The following is a 19,042-nucleotide window of genomic DNA, read 5'->3' on the forward strand; positions in this document are numbered from 1 at the left end:
AAAAATAATTTGTAGGTCCAGTACAGCAATCTGAGATTTTACCTCTTTTGAAGTTAATTAGAAGTGGGATTTCAGTTAGTTGACATCCTGTTAAGTAGTAGTAATCAAATGTGATGATATATGAACTTCGTACAAGACTCTAAACATACAGCCTTTGTAGACTTACATCCATGTCATGTAATGTAATACCCTGTCCAGCATTTATTATTCCAGCTGAGTGGTCTCTTTATCATGTTCAGCTATAAATTTTACCTGTTTGTATTTTGTGGCCTTGGTGACTAGTTCACAGTCTTATACAATGTATAAAAAAATCTATCTTGCAAATCCTGAAATACAATTTTTTTTTTTTTCTGATGAGGCATGAAATCAGAGGCAACAACAGCTTCTAGTTTGTTGTGCCAAAGGCGGTGGGAGAAGACATGATTAACTCCTAAACCCCAAGACAAAATTATGTTACCTAAAACCAGGGGATTGGTTCTTACATTGCCTGTGAGTTTCTAAAGATTGCCTTCTGTCTAAACAGCTCATTGTTTCAAAGTGGAAGGGAGACAGTGTCACTTTATAGACTGGAAAAAAGAATTACACAGAATGTAAGGTACTTCAGCAAGGTCAGAAACAAGCAGGGGAGTTAATAAAATCGATTGAAGAACTTTGTAACTCTTGTGCTTTATCCATCTGTCAATTCATACTTCTGTCAGTTTAATTGTTTGCAATTAGTTAAACATTTGTATTTATATAGTAACAATTATTACAGTTAGATATACATGTAACTGTGAGTAAAACAAATCTGGAGTTGAAAAGCTGAAGTCTCTTGGACAAGTGCTTATAGCTCTGAAAAAGGGTGACTATCACTAGTATCTTTTCCTAAGTCCTAATAGACAAGTGTGTATGGGAGCAAAAGCAAGACACTGTTTATTCCATGGTCTGTGGTTGTCTAGAAGATTTTGTTATCTCAGAAAAGTAATTTCAACTTTTCTTAATACAGAGTTGTTCATTAAAATACAGAACCATCCTACTCATAAAAGCAATTTCTTATAATTTGATCTCAGAAAAAATACAATGGATTTAAAAATTGTTTCCAACTTCATTTCCATGACTCAGTACAATCTGCAGGTGGATTGCCATGGATTTGTTTTTAGATAACTCTTCTACATCTGTATAGAAGTATTTTCATATTTTTTTTTTTTTTCTTAAATTATGCCATCTTAAATAACTGGGAAAATCCAATGAATTGGATTTCCTTACAAGGTTGAAGAGGAATAAAATCCTCCCCATTGCAGATTGTAGTAACACAGAACCATGCATGCTTCAGCTTTTGCAAAATTGTTGAACTGAGGATTAGGTGGGAGACATGGTTCTTAAAAGTATTGTGGGCAATACCGTGTAGACATACTTTCTAATGCAAGGCTGGACCTTTTGTGCAATGCTTGATGATCTACAAATGGCAGAATTGCTCTCACTCTTTTGGTGCTCTGCTCTGTGGCTAAATTAAGGAGGGAAGACAGATTTCCTTTAAAATAGCCATCAAGAGTGCGCTGGAGCCACACTTAGCTAATGCCATTAAACACGTTTTGAGAAGAACACAGCTGCAGGAAGCAGAACCCTGCCATGCTGTTGCATTACTGCTGGGAATATATGGGTAGGCTTACTTTACTTGTAGCATTGCTTTATTAGTTTTTTCAGGTTTGAATACTATTCTGCTACGCCAGAGGTATGCCTCTTTTCCACAGATCTGATTTCTCTCTTTCTCTGTAGTCCCAGCATTTCAACCTGTTTGTATTATCTCCTTTTCTTCTGTCACTCTTCATTGGCTTATGGTATGATTTTATTGCCAGGTTTGTTGCAGGCAAAACAGTTTTACTGATTTCAGTGTAATTTCAATAAACTTAATTTGTTGTCAGTAAACAAACTTCTAATTACTGATTCTGGTAGTAGAAAGAAGAAAACAAACACACACTTAAGGAAGGCTCCCCTTGTCTCTGTGAAACCTCTTCTCCCTCGGTTTGTTCTCCAGGCCCCTTGCTGCATGCTACACTTGGCCCCTTCAGTGAGGGGATGGATGGTGCAGGAGGCTGGGAGCAGTGCATGGTGGTTCCTCTACAGGTGGTCCCTTCAGCATCCCACCACTCAGCTACTACTTGTGCGGCTGCTGCTTCAGCTGTGGTCTCTGCTTGGTCTGCTGCTAGTTTGTCTTTTATCTCCTGTCTCCTCCTCCTGGTCTGGTAGGGTCTTTTTGTCTGCCTTCTCCTGCTCTGGCCTTGTTACTTTTTTTTTTTTTTTTTTTGATTTACCACTCTTTCTTAAATAGGTTTTTGTACTGCAAACTCCTCTGGCTGCGTCAGAGGCACCATGCTTGGCTGATGGGCTCAGCTGTGACCTGTGGTGGGTTTGTTACAGAGTAGGCAGCCCTTGGCCTCTTCTTGCTGTGGACTTTCCTGCTGCCCTTCTGCTACCAAAACCCTGACAATTATGGCCAATACATTCAATCCTTCTCCTTGGCAAAATATTACATTCATTGCAAGCTCTGCTTTTACTGTCACCAGAATGTTAATAGACATGTCTTATAAACTCTGCGCTTCCTACCAGACAAAAGGAATGGACATGGCAGCAATATGTACACATGCTCGGTGATACTCCACCTGTCATCCCTGCAAAGCACCAATATCAAGTGCATTACGATGGTTTCAACATCTATATGCATTGCAATCTCCACTGCTTGTCAGGATGTAGGTCCTGGTTCAGGTTCAACATTTCAACAACCTCCACCCCTTGTCTCTACAAAAGATGCATCCTGACCATCATAGCTGTTTCCATATTCATCTATTCATGTCTTCCAAACTTCATCACTCTGGGGGGCGTCTCTTTTGTGGAAGCAACAGAATTGACCCATTGTTCCACATAAACCTCCATCAGCTCATCCCAAAGCCTTTTTCCCCTACAGAGGACAGCATTTGTAAGTGACATGGGCCTAGATTTCTCAGGACTCTGCTCTCTGGAGCTATCAGTGGTGTCTCCCTAGCTCCAGTTTCCCCACATTGTGGTAGTCACTTGTGGTGGGTTGACCTTGGCTGGCTGCCAGGTACCCACCAAGCTGCTCTATCACTTCTCCTTCTCAACAGGACAGGGGGAGAAAATACAATGAAAAGCTTGTGGGTCAAAATAAGGACATGAAGGTCACTTACCAATTACTGTCACAGGTAAGATAGACTTGACTTGGGGATATTAATTTAATTTATTGCCAGTCAAGCAGAGCAAGATAATGAGAAATAAGGACAAATCTAAAAAACTACCTTCCCCCCACCCCTCCTTTCTTTCCAGGCTCAACTTCACTCCTGATTCTTCTACCTTCTGCCCCCTGAGGTGCACAGGAGAATGGAGGTTGTGGTCAGTTCATAACACTTTGTCGCCCCATCCTCCTCATGCTCTTCCCCTGGTCCAGCATGGGGTCCCACCCACAGGAGAGAATCATTCATGAACTTCTCCAATGTGGATCCTTCCCATGGACTGCAGTTCTTCACAGACTGCTCCAGTGTGGGTCTTTTCCATGGGATACAGTCCTTCAGGAATGGACTGCTCCAGTGTGGGTTCCCCGTGGGGCCACAAGTCCTACCAGAAGACCTGATCCTGCATGGGCTCTTCTTCATGGGCTTCAGTTCCTGTCAGGAACCTGCTCCTGTGCGGGCTCCTCACAAGGTCAGAGCTTCCTTCAGGGCACATCTACTTGCTGCAGTGATGTCCTCCATGGGCTGCAGGTGGAGGTCTGCTCCACTGTGGCCTTCCATGGGCTACATGGTGACAACCTACATCACCATGGTCTTCACCACAGGCTGCAGGAGAATCTCTGCTCCAGTGTCAGGACCACTTCCTCCCCCTTCTTCTTCACTGACTGTGGGACTGTTTCTCTCACATATTCTCACTCCTTTCTCACAGCTATGCTGCTGTTGTGCAATTTTTTCCCCTCCTTCTTAAATACGTTCTCACAGAGGCGCTACCAGCATCACTGACAGGCTCAGCTTTGGCCAGTAGCAGATCCATCTGGGAGCTGGCTAGAACTGACTCTGTCCAACATGGGAGCACCTCCTGGTGTCTTGTCACAGAAGCTACCCCTGCAGCCCTCCCTTCCCCTCCTCCCCCAAACCTTGCCACATAAATCCAATACACCATGCAGAAGCGTCTCCCTGGGGCAATGGCTCTAGGTCTCCGTCATTTAGATAGTTTCACTCTTCTGAGTGAAGAACTGCAACTGGAGTGGTCTGATTGGTCTGTGTTGTTAACTCATGATCAGGCTCCTCTTTTTCCTGTCAAGATGTTGGGGTGCGTGACTGTCTGGGACAGTCGCTCCCCACTGTCTGGCAGTGCCCTCTCTTAACTCCATAGTCTGGGCAGCAGCTTCCATTATGAGCACTGCTGGTTGCTGGTTCCCTTCTGAGCTGAGCACTCACTAGTGCCCTGCTATTCTGACACAGACTGTTGATTGGACTGCCCAGCTCTGCTAAACGGTCCTGGTCTTCCCCTAGTGATGGCCGAGGCTCCAGGCCACCACCAGGGCATGGGTTTGAAGCAGGACATGTCCGTTGTGGAGTTCTCTGGAATTGACTGTGTCAGGCACAGGGCACCTCCTCCCACCGAGGTCTGCCCTCCTGCCCCTGCTACCAACACCCTGGCAATTAGTGCACAAAGCACGAGTCCTAGGTCTTCATTTCTGTGGGGGTGCCTCACCTTGTCAGGACTCCGTTGCCGTTGTTCTTGTGGGGGACATCTGTACCAGGGAAGATGAGTTTAAGGAGCCCCTGTTGCTGGAAATGCTGTTTTGCTGAAGTGCTTTCAACTCATTTAAACAAACAAACAAAAAACCCCTGAGGTTTTTATGATGTCTTCTTTGAGTGATGGGCTATTGGCTCAGGCATCCTAGCCAAATTCTTCCCAGAGTAATTAAACATTCTCTTACATTCAATTTGCCCCATTTTTCTAACTGAATTAAGTGTTCTTTGTTACACAGTTTTATGGGCTTGAAATGAACTGTTAAATGACCTCGGAAAAAATGTGACCTACTAGTAGGTGAGGTAAATGCTAGTATATGCTTTCTTTTTTTTTTTACAGTCAATTACTCATATTTATATGGGATCTTAGAAATCTGGTGGTAAAATGCATCATCAAAAAGCTATTAAAATAAGTTGCACATTTGCAGGTAAACAATGGTTTTGAGCCAAAACCTTCAGGGTGATTTGTTTATGAGCTTGTTTGTGGCAATAAGCTGCAAAGTTCAAGATACAACACAAATATTCTTACTCAGCACTGCATTTATAAAAGGATCATTCCTGCTGACTTTGTTTGCTCCCTTCTGTTTGATGTTTGTGTAACATTCTCACTCCATGCATATGATGGGCACAGTCCACTAAACATGCTTCATTTTGCAGACAATACAATCAGGTTGTTAAGAATGCTTATTCATAATTTAAAATACCATGGTACTCCAAAACCTCCCTCAAAATACTTCGTTTTCTTCAGTAGAAAGGAAAAGTTTACAAAAGGTGTTACCTATAACTGGAAGCTATGGTCTTTGACCTCATAAACTGGTTAATCAAAGTGTTACTACCAGTTTATAGTTGATGTGCTGTCTTCTAAAAAGGCCCTAGAAATTTTCAATGTCAAGGCTATATGCTATCTTGAACTACAGTCAATGAAAGAGAATTTTGACAATGTATGGGGCAGGAGGAACTTTTGCTTATTCTCAGCTTCTGAAAAATGTGGTCCAAATCTGTATGTTACAATTTGGAAGACTGTGATGAAATATTTATGAAACACTTTCGCATTTCTCTTTCTTTCCCATTGTTCACTGACCGTCTTGTAATATGTCTGGGAAGTTGTCAACACAAACTGCTTTCTGAGTTTCCAGAGTTTTCATCTTTCACCAAAGTCAGTCACATCAACATCTGCTTTAGGAATTCTTTGCCAATTTACCTTGTTGCTCAAATCAAAACTTCATGCTGTGCAAACTGAGTAGCACTTAATGGATTGACTTTATGGTTTCTGTGCTGCCTCTGCTGAGTGAGCATGGGTTCACAGATGCTTAGGGGTAAGTCTTATCTAGCAGGTTGGTTGAAATGCTGTCCTCCTAAGGACTCTTTGGAAGAGCATTCTCATCCTTCTTCTGTAGGAGTCAGTGAAGGGATGCTCAAACTATTGGCAGGACCTCACTGAGCACTGTATCAGCAGTACTGAAATGAAGGCACTGCACTCGGAGTATGGAAAGCAAGGAAAGGGATCTTTATTTAAACAAGCTGGCTCAAAACACTCTTGCCACTCCTTTTGTTTAGAAGAAAAGTTAAAAAAAGCTTCCTTTAGGGATCCACCGGCTTTTCAATTCTAGTTGTGCCACTGGAGTTACTAGGTAGGAGAAGCCCATGGGGGAAAACAAGAGATTAAATGCTGGACAGGAAGTGATAAAATGCCATCTGTTTTAAGGCAATATGTATGGCAGATAGGATAAAATGCAAAAGTGTCAACAGGTATAGGACATCAAATTGTAGTTGGCAGTAGGTTCTTCTGCCAGCAATTCAACTTGCAGCAATACTAGAATTATCAATACAAAACTGTCAGCTTGCATAGTTGAGCAGAAGCTGAAATTAATTCTCTTATTTTTCCAGTAATGATGGGTAAAGTCATTAATGAGTTTATAGACAACCTGTAATGGTGTTGTGGTTGAACTCAGCCAGTAGCCAATCACCACACGGCCAGTCATTTACTTCCCCCCCATTCCCTGGTGAAATAGAGGAGGGACAAAAAAAAAAAAAGAAACTTGTAGGCTGAATTAAAAAAAAAAATGAATTTAGTAATAGTAACAAAACAACAGTAACAATAATAAGTCCAAATGGGTAATATACAGTAGTTGCTCACCAACCGTCAACTGGTACGCAGCCCGCCCCTAGCAGTGATCCCAACCACACCAGAAATCTTACTGCCGACCAACTGGGAAACCGAAACTGAGAGAGCACCGTCTCCTTATATACTGAGCATGATGTCATGTGATATGGAATACTCCAGTGACCGATCCTGGCCCGGCCCTCTAGCTGTGCTTCCTCCCAGCCCAAGGAACATTAACTCTATCCTGGCCAAAACCAGGATACATGGTTAAAGGTGTGAGAATCATTATATCGATGCACTTTTTAACAGAAAGTGGGTTTTGTGGTCTATTCCTCTGGTATGTTTAGATAATAAAAATTTATTTCAGGATTTGCTGTTTTCATGTGTAGAGGATTAAAGAAGGAGTAGCAGTCTGTTTCTGAAAGCATGTTCAAAAATCAGAAGAATTTCTTTGCTGGGGCAAGCAGCTATTCTAAAAAGTAATTTGCCATTTAGATAAATTCCTTCTAGAGGAAGTTAAAAACTTCTTTCTAATGAAGTTAGTGCTTACAGACATGAGTGTAATACAGTTTAAGATCTTAGAATCATAGAACGGTTTGGGTTGGAAGGGACCTTAAAGATCTAGTTCCAACCCCCCTGCCACGGGCAGGGACACCTTCCACTAGCCCAGGTTGCTCAAAGCCCCGTCCAACCTGGCCTTGAACCCTTCCAGGGAGGGGGCACCCACAGCCCCCTGAGCAACCTGTTCCAGTGTCTCACCACCTTCACAGTGAATAATTTCTTCCTTACATCTAATCTGAATCTACCCTCATTCAGTTTAAAGCCATTATCACTACAGGCCCTCATAAAAGTCCCTCTCCAGCTTTCTTGTAGTCCCCCTTTGGGGGGCCTATAAGGTCTCCCCAGAGCCTTCTCTTCTCCAGATGTATAGGCAGCTGTCTGAACACCTTGAGAGAAGACTACAGTTAATGTAAAAATAGAAATATAAAAACATGCATTCATCTGCATACAGAGAACACCCAGAACAAAAGAGGAAGAAAAATACCAAAAATCACTATTGTCATCTGGCTGCATCTTTGTTCCTTTTCTGATATGTGCTCTCTGAATTGTTTTTATAAAATCTCCTATTCAGTGAGCTGAGGAGATGCAAAGAAAAATATTCTCTTTCATCCTCCACAGTTACGGGACTTAGGCAAGTGAATATATGAGGACCAATAATAAATAGTGCCAGGTAGTAAATACATTTTATCCCTTTTATCCTCCCATTTGTCTTTCTGTTTTTCTAGCTGTTTTCATTTGTCACAATTTCCAATTTGCATGAGAGAGATTAAATACCAAATTTTGCCATAGAACCTAAGTAAATGGCAATGCTCACTTTGATTCTGCAAAGGAAAGAGGTACAGTGATGAATAAGGGGTGCAGGTGGGCAGGAGGCAAATCAGAACTGAAGGCCAGCCAGCAATGGTTGCAGTGGGGAAAACTGTACTAATGTAGGTCACAGAAAGTGGTATGCATTTAACCATGCATCCTCACACTAATGGAAGAAAAATCCCTTGTTTTCACTGACTTGTTCTATAAATGTTTTTTATCTATATGTGTATGACAGTAGTGATTTTGCTAATAATCCCACAGGAGTGCCCAGTTACCTGTAGGCTGTGGAAGCCTTTGCAAGCTTTTATTGTAAATTTTTATTTGGAGTTATGTTGGTGTTTTTAAATCATGTGGTTTTTGATGTAGCAAGAAAACCTGGTTTTGTTAAGTAAGTAGGTCATACTCTCTGCTGTATGATGATTTGAAAGATAATCATTAAAATCTCTTACATACTCTGAAATGTTTCATGTGTTCAGATTTTAGCTGCTGTCCCACTGCAACTGAAAAATTCAAAAAATATTTTGGACCCTAAAGAACAAAGTGTTTTATGCTAGGACTGGCAGAAATTGCTGTTTGAGAAGACTGAGATCAGAGGGAGAGAACTGGGAATTACTTTGGGTCAAGACTTCATGCACCATTGAGATGATACGATGCTGAGCAATCTACAAGAGTCTGTCTTTCTGACATTTAGGTTAATTTGAGTGACATTGGTCCACTTTGACATTTTTCTTGTCGTAAGTATGTATTTATTACCTTTCAATACAGTGACATTTTCTTTGTGACTGAAAGGTCTCAGGTAATTTGCCAGATGTCAGAAGTGACACCTTTCACTCTTGTGTGGAAACTTTGCTTTTAATTTATTTCTTTGCCTTTTCTTTCATAATTATTGTCAGACTGTTCGCTGAATATCTGAATATCCTGCTGCTAGAACAATTCAGCAGCAATTGTGGATTTTGTACCATTGTACCTGTGCCAAGGTGCTCATGGGATATGAACACTTTGTAAAAAGAAAATAGAAATATTTTTCATTTTGATTGAGCTTGCTTTCAATTGAAGGCTTTTTTCTTCTTCAGTCTTTCTTTACATGTTCCCTTGTGCCATTGCCAAAGTTCTTCTCAGGGGCTTCTTCCACTGCTTTTTCCCTGTCCAAGGAAGTGCTTACTACTATACTAATAAGAAAGAAAAGAAATTGGAGAAAGCAGAAGTAATTAGTAGATTCCAAAGAACAACGTCACTGCATTGATGCTACTTTTTGACACTGAGGTATTTAGTTTTCCCTTTCAATTTTCTTATATTTGCAGGTAATTAAAGTTAAATGGCTGTGACAATACAAGTTATTAAATTTTCTTCCTTCATTTCATGACCCCATTCTCTGGATCCATACTCTGCTCACTGACTGAATTTACTTGCAGCACTTTCCTGTTATATTAATTATTAAAAGAATAGTGCTGCATAAAATATTGATTGGTTCCCTGACATTCATTTTTTAAATGTAAGCAGAGCAAGAGAGATATTACCAGAAATAATTTCTGGATCTTTCTTTCTCTAAATACAAAAAATTACAATGCATGGAAATTAACTAAAAATGCATAGTCATTTTATGAAGTGCCACGCATGCCCTGTATGACTTGCACTTAAATATAATTATTTTTACATAATGACAGTATTAAGTTATTTCATTCCTTAGTTACAGATAAAAACCTGCAGTTTCAGAACCTGAGGCTAGGTCAATTATTTGCGCAAAATATATAGTCCACATATTACTAGGTCAGTCCTATCTTCTGTTATGCCTTAGCTGTGAAGACTTTCCTTTCCTTACAGTTTCACTCTCTGTTAGCTCTTAATTTTATGTAAGCCATTTGGGTCAGCCTCAGGCTGCCTTTTTTTACAGGAATTTGAACTATTAACTACACCTTGTCTGTACTTGGACTTTATTTCAGTAATCTATTTTAAGTGAAGACCATACTATTTTGCTTCCTTTAAGGATAGTAAGGCCTGCTGGTTGTTTTTTTGGGGGTGTTTTTTTTTTTTTTGGTAGTGCTTCTTGTGCTTTGAAATATTTATGCAAGAAACACACAGGAAATAGTGAAGACAACCTTGATTTTCCTTTATCCTTATATGTTAGATAGATTGGTATAATTCTTGTTTGCTTTTTTCTCCTTGCCATATCCATAGCTTTTTTAGAAATATATCTCAAAAAAGTATCAGAATGCTCTTTTTCTTATCTCCAGTAGCCATACTTAACTGATTCTGGTTTGTCTCTGGCTTCTCCATCATCACTTCCCTCAGCTTCCAAAGTTCTTTACAGCATTGGGTAAATACCATCTTAGACCTAGAGACTGAACTCAGAGAAGGAAGGTGGCTTGCCTGAAGTTACACTGTGATTTAGTGAGCTCAGGTTATTTCCTGACATCAAGTCCAATGCCCTATCTTCCAGGGAAGCAGGAGATGTGCATACAAGCTTTCTTCAATTTCCTTCCACCACTGGAGGCTGATACTTACCTGTCACTGTCAGCAGCCTGGTCTTGAAACCTTAGAAAATGCCATCTTAGATAACTTTTACTGATGAAGATTTTCGTTAATGTAAAAGTTCATTTTACTTATCCAGTAAGTTAGATACTACTTTCTGCAAAGCAGCTGTACTGAAGAGATTACTTCTTTTTTTTAATATTTACGTGCTGTTTACATCTTATTTATTAAGTGTAAGCCAGAATATCCTGTTTTCTTCTTTGAAAAAAAAGGTTCTTAGGTAGGCATTGATTTATTTTCCAAACCTCTTTTGAGGTGGACACTTACTTCATATTAAACATTTTCCATGCATGGTATAAATGATGACAGACATCATGGGAAATGTTTTGAAGCATTGATTCTGTAATTTTATCCCATACATATTGTATGTAATGTTAAGGATTCAAAGTATGCAGATGTTCATAAGCACTTGAAATAACTTTCAAAAATATTTACTTTGATGTTATGTCTACTTTGATGATATGACTACTTTGATGATACATCTGAACTACTAAAGTTTGCAGGTGTTTCTGCTACCTTATTTGACAATCTAATAGAGGAGAAAATTTTATTTGACTTTGCAAGATGTGACAAGTGCTCAACTGTTGAATTCTCTTAGCGTCTTTGAGAAGGTGCTGAAAATTTGAGATTATACAAAAACTGTAATAACAGAATCCTGGTGAAAACACTTCAGAAATTATTGCATAGGCAGAAGAAGACTGTTGTAAATGTTTTATAAAACAAGTGAAGTGCTAAGAAGGCCACTGCAAACTATTCTGGTTTTGTGTAAATCTTTGATTTCATAATGCGTTAAAGAGAGAAATAAGTAGCCTAAGGAATTATTAGGTAGTTGTTGGACTTTCTCAAAACAATCTGCATACATGGTACTAAGTATTTTGAATTACCATGTTTTCCTGCAAGAAAAATTGTGCTTTGGAACTTGAATTTTATCTTAACTTCATACAGTATCATGTGTAAAGATGATCAATATAGACATAAATTAGATTGCAGATATAGAGAAATGATCTATTTTGGTTGCTATTTTTAAACTTTAGTAGGTATTTAGCTTGCAATTCTTTCAACTATTTAATAAATGGAAGTTTCATGTTTATGTATCAAATTCTCCAGTCTTTACACAAGCTAAATTAAAAAGTGGGAAGCTTGCTATGTGAGAAACTTTTCTTCTGCAGAGCAATGATGCTATTGGTAATGTTTTTTGTTTACAGTGTTTTTTTCTGCCCTGGTTGATTTACCACGGTTTTTTACATGTGGAAAATGTAATGTTATCTTGTACAATCGTAAGAGCTTTGCATTTATTCCAATTTACTTTTCAAAGACAGTATTTTCTTGCTTCCTTGCCCAGCTCTTGGGAAAGAATCTCTGTTGAACAAATTTGTCTGAAGCACTGTAAGAGTACTCTAAAAACTTAAAGTTTGGCAGGGGTGGGGTATAGAAGTGTGTATACTTGTGGTTTTGGGTTTTTTTCCAATTTTTTTTCTTTTTTTTTTTCTTTTCCCCCCAAAAATTTTCTGTAACAATGTGACATAAGAATGTCTGTCTGTGAAGGACAGATTCCTTTTGCAATTTAATTTCTCTTCCTGTCAGTCAGCTGTGTCTTAAAATGAAGCAAGTTACACAGTAGAGAAACACTCTGTACAATCTGAATTATCCTCATCAAAAAGGTGTTTTAAAAGAAAGGTCAAAATATTGTGAAACACTAAAAAATTTTTTTTTCCCAGAATGTACTTATGGTATTCTTAAATATTTTTCTATATATCAAATTACAGGATATTTATTTTCTTCATACTTGTTTATACAGTAACAGGAAAGAGACATAATAAAATACAGATGTGATGATTTTAAAAGAGGTGTTATTTGGCCTAGTCATGGAACAAGGAGACATCATGTATATTTAGATAATGAGCATTACGTCATTCAGTGAGTAGCTCTACTGATTTCTTCTGGACCATTTATCTTTAGCATGTAATACCCTACAGCAATAGAATCTGGTTCTTAAATTGTTTCGGTTTCAGAAGCAAAGAAATAGCATTCTTGAAAGTGCATGGAAGTTTTAATGTATTTTCATACATTAATGACTTATTTGGTGAAAGAAATTCTGGGCACTGCTTTTACACAGGTGCATTTTATAGGTGCACAAGATTTCTGGTTTTCACCTGCAAAAGAGCTAATCTGAATTGCGACTTTGAATTCAGGTTCTTCTGCAGAGGCTGAGAGGGGTGTAAATAGAACCTACACACAGCCACTGTTCAGCAGAAGCAGTTATGCTTCTCTTGCAAAGATGGAATATTACATATTTACCACACTTCCCATCACAGCAGCAGTGAGCTATCCTGAGGCTTGTAGTGATAAGACTCTGGAGTGTAAACTAATGCCATAAATTGCCCGAGAGGAAGGGTTTGTGGGATACCCAAACACAAAGGTTTTTGGGGTTCATTGGAAATTGTGAAGACAGCGTGCAAGGTATCTTATCATTTTGTAGAAATTGAACAAATTTCTTCAAGATTACCTGAACGTTACAGTATAATTGTGACTTTTTTCATGATTTGACATGGAACCTACACAGGAATGTCATGGGTATGCCTAAACATTCAGTCAGAAGACATGCAAAGTGGACGGAGGTTTTTGTGACATCTATGTACCTTTTCAAGCTATCTATTTGTGACAGTTACATGGCAGTTATTCCCTCCAGTATTTAGAAACAGAGTGCTCTTAAGATGTCACTTTAAATTAACGCCAAGATTTTGAGCCAAATAACATTTATATTCTTGATTAAATTTCAGTAGCATGCTGAGACTATCTTCTCTGTCACAAAGGTAATTTTATTTAACTGCATGAAATTTCTATAAGGTTTAGAAAATAGTTTGTTTTGGCTTACAGGTAAAAGGTGCTCATGCCAACTGGACACTGAGTGAAAGATCTTTTCCATGCCTGACTCCCTTTTCAGTCTGAGGTAGTTTGTCCAGTAGCACACAGAGAATGCTCTTCTTCTTCATCACCTTAAAAGAAGTTTGTTCTTAGTTTCTAGAATGGTGGGCGAGATGGCAGGATGTGGTTGTACTCTTTCTGGAGTTTTTGTTGTGCATTTTGAGTTCCTTTAATAAAGATAGCTAATGATATTTTTTCTGGAAGACATTTGTTAAATTAGCAGTATGTATGAACAATAACTACTGCCTGTGTTGAGCAGGATGACTGATAGTACTTGCTTACTTCATTCTCTGAGAGTTCAGAAACTGAATTCCCAAACAGGAATTCAGATTTTATAGGAACATTATCAATATAAACAAAAGCGGAGGGGATCTTAAAATAAGTACCAGGTTTTTCATAGAAGCCACAGAAGGATATGTTGTTCCTCTGCCTGTTTTGAGCTGCCTGTATTCTAACTGCAGAAAACAGAACAGACAAAACCAAAAATTGTTGAGTGTGCCCTGTGAGACAGGTGTACTAACTTTATAGCTGTTCTGTGTTCTTGGGGATTCACTATTTTCCAAATATTATTTTGCATAATGCTGAATTCTGTTTGGAGGGTAAAGCTAGTAAAATGCTGATGGAGAGATCAGCATAGAAAAGGTAAAAGGATAAGGATATTGACATTAAGGAGAGGACTGAAGATACACTTAGAGCTTTCTGCAAGAGCTCCAGTCCTAATATTTATCATAAGATCAGAAATGAGTTGCTTGTCTTTACTGTCTTAAATTTTTAAAATTTCAAACAGCAGGTCTTTGACCCTATCAAGGCAACACTTCTGCTTCCATAAGTTCTGAACAGCTGAACAGGATCAGCTGGGTTCTCACTTGCCTGGGGGATCTCCAGAGAGGGCCCTGGAAGAACTCAGCTCTGGGAAATACTGAAGAGTCACTATTTTTACTCTGGTTCAAATACTTTGTAAATGCTCAGAGGCTGTAGCATTTGCTAAGAGGGTGGTGCACTGGCAGAGAAGTCAGTGTTTATTAAGTCCATGTAACAGTCTGTGAGAACTTCTGACATTCAGGCTTTTGGAAACCCTGGGTCTTGAGTTACACGTAGAAATGAAACTTGGTTGTATGTCTTGCTTCATGCTTCTGATGGCTTGGAAACTAAGCCCCCAAACTCCCTTGCAGTTATAAAGAGAATAGATATGCTAATTTCAGTGTCTTGGCTAAATTCCAGTGAGTAATTGCATTCAGCTTATCTAAATTCCTCTCTCTAGTTTGAATTGGTTTAGATAGTTTCCATCTTCTGTCTTAAGCTATTGTTTATTTTGGTGAGTGGTGCTGAATAGGCTGCTGTTTTCTCAACTTGACATTGCTGTATTTTGTTAGTAACTGACATTATTCCAAAGTATGCATATGATTTGCAAATTACTTTGACAGCTAAAAAAAAAAGTAAATTGTTGTATCATGGTATCTTTATCATTTTATGGAGCAGTGGTTATAAAATACTATAAATGTTGTTTTGAAATGTACTTGAATAGGATATTTACATATACTCATTCCAAGTTTTTGAAGTGTAGTATAAGGGATAGACTGTCTGATTTTGTTTACATTACCTGTGGAGAACATCTCTGTAACTTTGAATTAAGCTTGTTTAGCTGGGTTTGAGACGTGCAGGTGACAAAGAATTAATCCATCTAGGTAGTGCAGAAGCTTTGATGAGATTGTTGCAATACCCTGCCTGAAACTATTAACTCCTCAAAAGGCAAGGCAAGTTTTAGACCTGTTGGCTGAAAATGAGTGAAGTCATCCTCCTACTCAGTTACGTTTGAGAACAGTGAATATTTCATATATCTAGGCAATTTTTTTTCAAGAAAATATTCTTGCCATGTCTGAAATATGCATTCACTACATGAATTTGTTTGGATTTCTAGATTGTTTTGGCTTTGCCTTACCATTCAGTTTATGCTCTGAGTTGGTAGAGCTCCTCATTCATTATGTGTTGTATTCATTCAGTGAGTGTACCTAGTTTCTGATAGACAATCAGTCATTTTGTGGGTTTATCCAATTTGTGATAGACAAAGGCTATCCTAACTGTATTTCAGGTGACTAAGGATCACTTATTTAGATACTGTGCTGCTCTGAAGTAAAGAGTAGGTTAAAATGCATGTTTGTTGAAAGAAGCAGAAGAGACAAACTGTAGCAGGGAGTTGTCCTGATCAGGTATTCGTCCTCTCATCTCTAGCACTGCTGCTGTCTGTATTGTGGTATTTTCATCTCATCCCAGTGAATATGTAATTTTTTTAGAAAAATGGATGGCGACCACTTGTTTCCATCCTCTCTCACTCTTCCCAGGAAAGAAGAAACTTGGTTGCTGCTGCTGTTGCTGTTAGAAATAGAAGGTTGCCCTTTCATACATTTTCACCTGTTTGAGACCTGCACTTACAGACTTTTTGGCTTCATGGTGTAAGGTGAAGTGCAGGCATCTTTTCTTCCATAGAAGTTGCCTTGCAATCATGAATAATTTTCCTTTCTCTAAAATGCTGATGATCTTCAAAGTTTTTCACCATGACACCCAAGAAACAAAGTATAGAAACCAGCAGACAGAACTATTTCTGGCTCCTAAAAAAAAACCCCTTAAGGCACTGTTGTCCATGTACAAGGAGGGGGAAGCCAGTGTGCCTGCAGGTAGTCCATGAGGTGGTTTCAACCTCCTAAAGAGATGCTATGAAGAATGTGGCTGTCAGCTGTTGAGAAAAAGTGTGGATATGTGCCTGTTCTGCTGCTCAGGATACATGCTGGAGAAACAGTGGACTGAGTTTATCCTGTTTTTTTAATACCTATCCAGGAATTTCTAAGTAGGGGCTAAAATCTCCCTCCAGCATAGATCTTTGTATACTTGAAATAACTAGCCTTTCTACTTTGTCATGATGGAGATCCATACATGGTCCCATTAAAGGAAGCATAAAAACAAAGCAAACCATGAGGAACAACAAATGAAAATATTGATTTCAGCTTAATTTTATTTTGCATTTCATTACATACACTGATGTCCAAATTCTACATTTTCTCTCCTAAATCAGTTTATTCTCTTTTGATTTTTCAATACCAAATTGAAGAATGTAGTTGATAAAGGCTAGTATATTCCACTGACGTCATTCTTAAATCTGCCATGAATCTGTTCCCCAGCGTGTGGACTGAATTTGCTGTTGAATATCCAAGTAACTGTTAACATCTTTCATACAGTAGATTAAAATTCTACAGTATGACTTTAATTTAAAGATTGTGTGATAAGCTTCCAGTATAGTGTAAAGCTAGCATAATCTGCTAATAAGGTGCTAGATATAAATTTGTTTCTTTCAACAGTCAGACTACAGAGCTAGAGGTTAAAGACCCTGAGTTTGCCGACATGGAATCATCAACTATTTCAACTATCTTGACTTTAAATATGAAATATCAGGTTCGACTTTAGAGTAAGTAATAGGGATTCATTGAGTAATTTGTAATACATTGTGCCAATTCATTTGCAGAAATATGCTGAATAGCTGCAGAAAATGAAAATGAGTTTTAAAACTAAGTGGAGATGACTATTGAATTTGCAGGAAATAACTGTATATCATCACCTGTAACCATTACTTTCAAATATCTAAGAACAGTAAGTATGTTCAGGAAAGACGCATTTATATGTGCTTTGAGGCCACTGGTGCATTTGCAGTTTAATTAACAGTTGGTAATTGTATAACCTGATTAAAAATACAGTGCATTCCAGGTAATTATTACAGTAAGCAGACTTAAAATAGCTAAAGCATCGATCTTCACTCAAGGGAGGAAAATTGTTTTTGAACGATGTGATTTTAAAATTATTTAATTAAAATAACACCTCCAGTATTACAGCTGTGAAAAGAATACACATGGATTTTTATATAATGCAAAAATCATGTTAGTATGCTGTATTCTTTACATAACTAACATGCATTCATCTTCTCAATTTCTCAGTCCAAGTATGTATTATTTGTCTTGTTGAAAGTAATCTCTCCAAACTATCTAAACAATCCTCATTGGAAGCTTCTAAAACATTGTGAAATGTGCATGTTTTGGTCCTTCAAGCAATAACGAGATTAGCATTTAAAAAAAAAAGGTTTTTTTGGTAAACAAGTTAGGACCTTCTGTCACAAAGGTACATTCTTCTGTCTTTTCCTGTGTTTAAGTATAGAGAGCTTTTGTAGCTAGCTTATTTGTCCTTTCCAGAATGGCTTTCCTCTTCTCTTGTTGCCTTCTTTTTATTTATTTTTAATTCCCATTACATTGGGATCAGGTGAAGCATTGGAATTTGATCTTAATTCATGTTTCTTCAGCAGCTTGGAGTTCCCCTTTTATAAATGAGATACCTTGAACTTTTAAGAATGGGTGATTGCATGTAAAAGAGATGAAGGAAAATGAAACATTACAAATAAAAGCAAAAAAGAGAAAGATGAAGAGGTAAAAACTGAAGTCTGAAGTGAGGAATGCTGAAAAACCTCTGACGGGCAGAATGGTAGCAATATTATGATGGCCATGGGGAACAGTCACTCAGTTTTTGAGAAGAAAATAATAAATAACAGTTGTTGGGATGAGATTGAAAAAAAAAAAAGAAAATTGACTTGCTCTTTTGTAATAATTCCTTAGGATTTATTGCACTGTATTACAATTTTTTGGAAAAGGAACTAAAAATTTTTGGTTAAGAGTAGTGACAATGTTGCTAAAACATTAACTTCTTTGGCAAATTGTATTTTAAACATATGTGGAAATGGAAATTTTAGAAATAAAGGAATAATATCTGAATTTGCACACAAAGTCTAATAGTGTAAATTTTATGACGTTTCAACCTCCATTTATAAACTCAGTAAAAGCTTTTGGAGCTGATAAAACAGGCAGCATAGTGATTGAATTAAATTTCTTTTTCTTAAAGACCTTTAACTTGTGAGATAGCATAGAGTGGTTATCACTTGAGGCAGAGCCAATAAAATATTTTCAGCCATGACTTAGGTGAGCGAATAGTTCTAACCAGTGACCTAGTACATTATATGAATAAATGTAGTTTCTAAAAGTCTTTCATTTAGAACTTGACAAATAATATTTAACAAAGTGTCCTGGTTTAGCCAGGATAGGGTTAAGTTTCCCCAGCAGTGGGGGGAAGCTCTAGCCAGGTTATCATATACCATGCTGACCTCACATCCTGGCGCCAGAGCGCAGGAAGAATCGGTGAGCGCGTGGGGTTTGTGCAACCGGTCCTCTCACTGCTGTATTGGTAGATATTTTGCTCTGTTCATTGTTATTACTGTTATTATTATTGTTATTGTTGTTGTTTGTTGTGTTGCTGTTGCACTGTT

At 38.3% G+C, this 19,042-nt stretch overlaps 1 protein-coding gene across 2 annotated transcripts in view; it reads left to right on the forward strand.

The window, feature by feature from the left end:
• The window catches only part of DTWD2 (DTW motif tRNA-uridine aminocarboxypropyltransferase 2), a 100,172-nt gene that overhangs the window by 74,869 nt on the left and 6,261 nt on the right, over nucleotides 1–19,042 (forward strand). The gene's annotated exons all lie outside the window — the stretch shown is intronic.

Source organism: Strix aluco, chromosome Z (assembly GCF_031877795.1).
Source record: "Strix aluco isolate bStrAlu1 chromosome Z, bStrAlu1.hap1, whole genome shotgun sequence".
Lineage (NCBI taxonomy): Eukaryota > Metazoa > Chordata > Aves > Strigiformes > Strigidae > Strix > Strix aluco.